We start from the raw sequence: 6,037 nt of genomic DNA on the forward strand, positions 1-6,037 counted from the left end.
GCGGTCTGAAAGTTAATATCTAATGGGTTGTTAGTGAACAAGGATCTGTACATATTCAGCAAAGTCAGAATTAATGTACCATGTAATAACATAAATTATCATTTACGTCCTTTTGCCAAGTTCCTGCTGGGTGAAGACCACCCTTGTTCAGGAGAAAGCCTGAACGTTTGGCGCACGTGGCCCAACGATTGGACGGCTACTGGTCGTGTTGCCCACCTCTGAGGTGCAAATAACCCCCAGGATATATCAGGGAAAGAAGAACACTGCATCTCACAATACTGTAAGGGAGGAGCGAAACACGAGATGAAAAGAGTTAAACATGGAAATACCAAACTAAATATAAATACACAGATAATACCACTAGGAATGGAATGTGGAGGGGGAAAAAACAGAGAACACAACACAAAAGTGTTTTAGATGTCAGAACAAACAATGGGAGATTTAAAGCAAAAGGTCGTTGATTGAAAAAAAATCACAATTGGTAGTCCTTACAGAGGAAAATGGAATCGTTATGTATGATAGAAACAAAGCATAAAACTAGCCGAGGAATTTCATGCAGATCTCTAGCAAAAAGGTTCAGAGAGACGGAAGGAGGAACACCTACATCGGAGAGCGAAACGCAAGTTAAAGAAATAATTATGACTGTTAATGAAATTAAGCGAGCTTGGCTGAAAGACATTGTGAGCAGCTGACGAGTGACGTCGATGATCGACCAAGGTAGAGGGAGATCACAATCAGAGCTGCCAGCTCGAGTCCCAACAGCCTCATCGTTCGACCAGTCATGGGGGATGGACGTGATGCGTGGAAATTATTCATATCCGTGAAATTAATATCAAATAAATGCGAATAATAGTAACTATTTGCATATGACTCCTATCTGAGAAACAATGTGTTGATGATAGGCAACTACTTCTGGGTGTACCTGTAACCCACATAAACACAGGTAACATGATGCATTTGCTGCGCGACTCATGCCTTGACATGATGTGACAGATGCTCAGCTTGGTAACGCAAAGCGTGACTTTCTTTCCACGCTATATTGTCCAACAAACTTTACTGGGCATCTGTGAAAACTCCTGGACATCTGTGAAAAGGAGCTTTATAGCTCATCGGATTCCTCCAGTATAAATAAATATTCTCATTCTGTTCAGTCCACCATCTCTTGGCTTCAAAAGTGGCACATCACGTGACACTTTTCTCCTTACATCACCGTCAGCTTGATTTTAAAAAAAAATGCTCAACAATTGCAGGCCTCTTTCCATGCCCACGTGATGTACTTTCTCCGACATTGTTTTAAATTTCCCACACCATAAAAATCAATCTTCCAATATGACCATTCTTCCTTTCTTCTTGGGAAGCATAAATCTGTTCCGAACTGCAAATGTCATGAAGGGAGACAATGATGCTGAAATTGCATGGGCAGAAATTTGTATGGCTCACAGCAAAACTCTCTTCAGATGATTTTTTTGTATAAAAATCCAGCCAGTGCCCATGACAAATCCTACCCCTCTACTCACCTTTAGAAGAAAGAAGAAGAAAAATGTAAAAGTAGCAAATCGTTTCAATTTTGAACATTTGAGGATACTTCAACCTGTGTGGACGCCCCTCCTCCATGGCGCGTAAGCCGTGCTGGTTGTTTTGCCTGGCCCCTCGCCACGTCGATGAATGTGGGTTGGTGAAGGTGGTCGCCACTCAGACACCGATTGCGTAATCTCTCGCCACTGATGTAGCTTAGTTAAAGCGAAACTTGCCGTAAAACATTGCAGTTTGGTGAATGAAGTATCTGTCTCTAAGAACTCTCTCATGCACGCATGCACTCAATGAAAATGAATCACTATTTTTGAAGAATATTATTGGTACCAGTAGAAGTAACTTGGTATTGCTTGGGTTGTTATTTACCTTGGATGGGTTTGAGCTGAAAATTATTAACCAGTAACAGCGAATGTGCATCCACTCTCGCATTCCTTTGTTTTATGACTAGCCCTGGAACACTAACGCAAACGGACATCACACCGATCTTTAAAATGTGAATTAATTATTTACTCATGGAACAAAATACTCAGGCACAGCATTAACTGCGCATTTAAACTACTCAGGTACGCTGCCGTGGTTTAATGGTTAGCACAGTGGACTTGCATCCCAGTAGTGCCAAGTGCATTCTCCCACATGAATCGCACTGCTCTGTCCATCCCGCAGAATACATGGATACACCACAGTCGGTCGGAAAGTCATGTGTGGTGGGGTAAAACGTGGGTACTGACACTTGTTCCAGAACGGTGCAGCCAGCGTGGGAAGAGAAGGCCAAATATCATTGAGATAGCGGCTCTGTCGTGCTCCCTCCAGGCGGGGTCCTTACGTCAGCAGTGGCATAAGCAAGTGACTCATGGGGGGGGGGGGGGGAATGCGATGCAGCAATAATAATATTAATGTCAAACCTGTGCCTTCACTGTTAAAAGTTCTGGGGGATCTTGTGACTGTGAAAGGCGACCGCTCAATATGCTTTGTCCTCAGCCAAGCGTGAAGACAATTGACAGCCAAGCTGCAATGACTACAGTGCAGAAAATGCAACCCAACCAGATCTGCAAAACCTGATAATACTGGAACACTTCAACCGACTCGGTAACACTTTCAGAGAGAAAAGAGTACTAACATTGTGATTTCCGGAGAGCAAAAGGTATGATTGATTGGAAGTGTTGCCAGCTCCTAAAAGCAGAACAACACAAAATACTTTCTGGGCAGACCTAAAGTCATCAACACTCTCACTAAACAATTTACAAATATTCACACATAGTAAACAGATGTAGGATCCGAAATGTGCACTGGAAATTGCTCCTAAATCTGCACCATGTCTTCATCGCAGAAAGTTGTTAAATGTGTCACCTCTGGTCATTTTGACAAAATTTTGTCATTCGGGAAAACTCAAAAAGTCGTAAAATCTATCAACAAAACCACCAAGTTGGCAAACACCGATTACTGTGACCATTTTACAGTCCTCCCGTCATTCCTTGCATTCCACGTGAAATCACCATACTGTGTGTGTCATGCACACAGCCTTCTTATAGACCAACTCAAAGTAGAAAAACAATTCTGGCCCATATTATTTGTATAATGGTTCCATCCTTGAGAGGACCGATCCCTGAGTCACACTCGCGCATTTTACCATCGAGAAATAATATTTTGCCTTGTTTTATACTCTGTAACAGTTTCCTTGAGCACGACAGAGTATGTGAAAACACCTTACAATAATATATACAGTACGTTAGTGTTCAGATTTCCTTGAGACTTTAATTCAGAAATAAGGGTAACGTTTCGACATTTGCAATGGCTGGTGGGGGTTGCACGCGTAACAATAGTATTCTTCGCATGTATAATGTGCTTACATCCCTCAGCAACTCACGTGGCACCTTTCCCTGTGCATCAAAAAGAAGTTTCTCACCACCTGCGTGATGTCTATATATCTCCACGCAAAGAGTCGTGGGTGAAACAATAAAACTGGCACTATTTAGATACGTATGTAGGATGGACAACAAAAGGAAAATTTAAAGTGTGTTATTGCTGTTATGCAAAACGCACCATTATAGACAAATGGAAAGAGCCTGATTCCCCAACACTGCAAGAATGGGCCGATAAAAAAAACGCGCCAAACGAATGGGCAGTGAGGAAGCTTACCACAAAACATGAAACCCCATCACGACCTCTCCTCCAGTGGGCAGTGATTCTTAAGAGCATTCACGAGGACATTTAGGCACTCCCTTATTGTGTTCATCACCTACAAGGGTATCAGGGTTTAGGAAGACACGGGGGCTGTACAGTTGATTGAAACAGTTTATTGAAACAGGCGGTTTAGAAAGAGTCCCATTGCACCGTAATCCGTAATGTGTTTGCGCTGGTGTCAACCCCCTTTCATATCCTCGGCGGTGTATACCTGAATCATTTTGTTAATAAAAAAAATATATACTTTCGTAGTAAAGAAGTGTGTTGTTCGGGAAAATGGAAGGGACCGGAAAGAGAGGAAGACCTGACAGAGCACGGCTTGACGACGACATTCGAGCTTGGTGACAGAAAGACGTGGCCACAACTTGAGCGATTTGGCACAAGACAGAGAGGAAAGTGGAAACAAATGGCGAAAAGTGCAGTGGACACCTACGGCCTATCTTCCCACGTGGATCGTGTTGATGATGTTGATGACAGAGCACAGTACAGTATTCATGTAATCATGCTTCAAAGGTGTGGTGGTAACCACAGACACATTCTGTCTTCCTCGCCACGGGCCGATGCGTCTTGTCCATTGCGTGATACCTCGCGAAGAGCGTGGGCAGAGCTTCATTCTCGTTCTGGGGGGAGGGGGGGGATGTTTGTTGCTGTTGCTAAACTTCGTTGTGCGTTGACGGATGGTGCCACACCCTCCTGGCTCCGCTTCTTGTTGTCCATGCCATGGCCCTGTTTCACATGAAAGAAAATCCCTTCAGAGACACAAGGCACTTTTCCCCAGGTAATCTCAGATCTCTGTTGTCACTGAAAGATCTCGTTGCCACCTTCCAAAGACACTGAGCTTGTGTGCAGCCTGACAAAGCTGCACACATTTCAATGCCACGTCTAACAAAGTACATTGTATATAAAGTGCATTTTATATACGCACTATGTTGTAACGTGAAAACTAATTTGGTAATCATCAGCCACATCAAACCAACCTGATGAGTGTGGTGAAGAATGATAATAAATAAAAAAAACCCCGGCGAACGGCACAGCGTACTAAGTGTTATGTTTTAATTGCTTATGCCTAAACAGTTTATAAAATGGCTATTATTCCCAACAAACTTTGCTTTTGTGACCAGGACTTTGTGTGAAGGAAAGACACGAAAGCACATCACGTTTTCTCATTGAACACAGGTACATTTCTAAATATCACTGTCTTAGTCACAAAAGCAAAGTTTGTGGGGAATAATAGCCATTTCCTGTACTTTTGAGGCATAAGCGATTAGGAAATAACACTTACTACCCAGGAACATTTTTTTATTACACAGTATAATCAGTGGTAATTTGGCGTACAGGAAGATTTCTCCCTAGAATAGGAATGTGGAATTTGCACCATTGGCCGACGATCACAACCGGAGATTAAAAATCAACCCGTGCTCATTTGAGTATGGGGACATTGATTTTTGGATTCTCTGTAGTTGACTTTGGCACCATTTTTATTCTCATGTCAATTTTAATAGCCTTACACACTGACATGATAATTTGTCCATTTGGTTATGCAATCTTAGTAGAGACATTCCATGATGTAATTATTTTTAAAATGCATTTGTATTTCAGAGTTTTTATCAATTTCTATGGAATAAAATGCTCTTAAAATTGCCCCAAACGCCTGGCATAATGGTCTTTGATATTCAATTGTCTTTTCTCGTATCCAATTGTTAGTATGCATCTGGTTCATTTTAGAAATAAAATCTAAATCCAGATTGGCCACAAAGTTTTACTCTAAAATGCTCATTATTCGGTTCCCTATGATCTTCGTGAACAATGTATACATGCGTGATAGGGGGATAATGGATCTGTAATTATGCAATTCAGCTGTCTTACTTTTTGAATAAAATAATGATTTGGACATAATTCCAATTTCGATTGTACTCCTGTGCAAATACACACTTAGTCGTCACATCATGGGTCTGCGTATTTTGTTACAACAACTGGTCCCGCTTCTTTGACGATGTCCACAGTTATTCCATTCCGATCTGGGGGCTTTCCCATACATTAGAAGCCATTTGAGAAACATTGAATTAGATAATTTCAGACGTAAACATAAATGTAAGGCAGTATAACCATGTAGGAATTGTTGACAATGTCGTCACTGTAAACACGAATGAAACTATTTCAGAAATGGATTGAAGATCTTAAAGAAGGCTGTAAATTTTGGCTAATAATAATAATAATTATATTTTACAAAACAACAGCCATGGACATAGACATTAAATGCAATAAATGCTGGAGATTGTGCAAATAAGCACAGAGAGATGCATGCATGAAATGACACTTAAAG

The sequence above is a fragment of the Lampetra planeri genome, chromosome 18 (genome assembly GCF_965212315.1).
Source record: "Lampetra planeri chromosome 18, kcLamPlan1.2.h2, whole genome shotgun sequence".
Classification (NCBI taxonomy): Eukaryota; Metazoa; Chordata; class Hyperoartia; order Petromyzontiformes; family Petromyzontidae; genus Lampetra; species Lampetra planeri.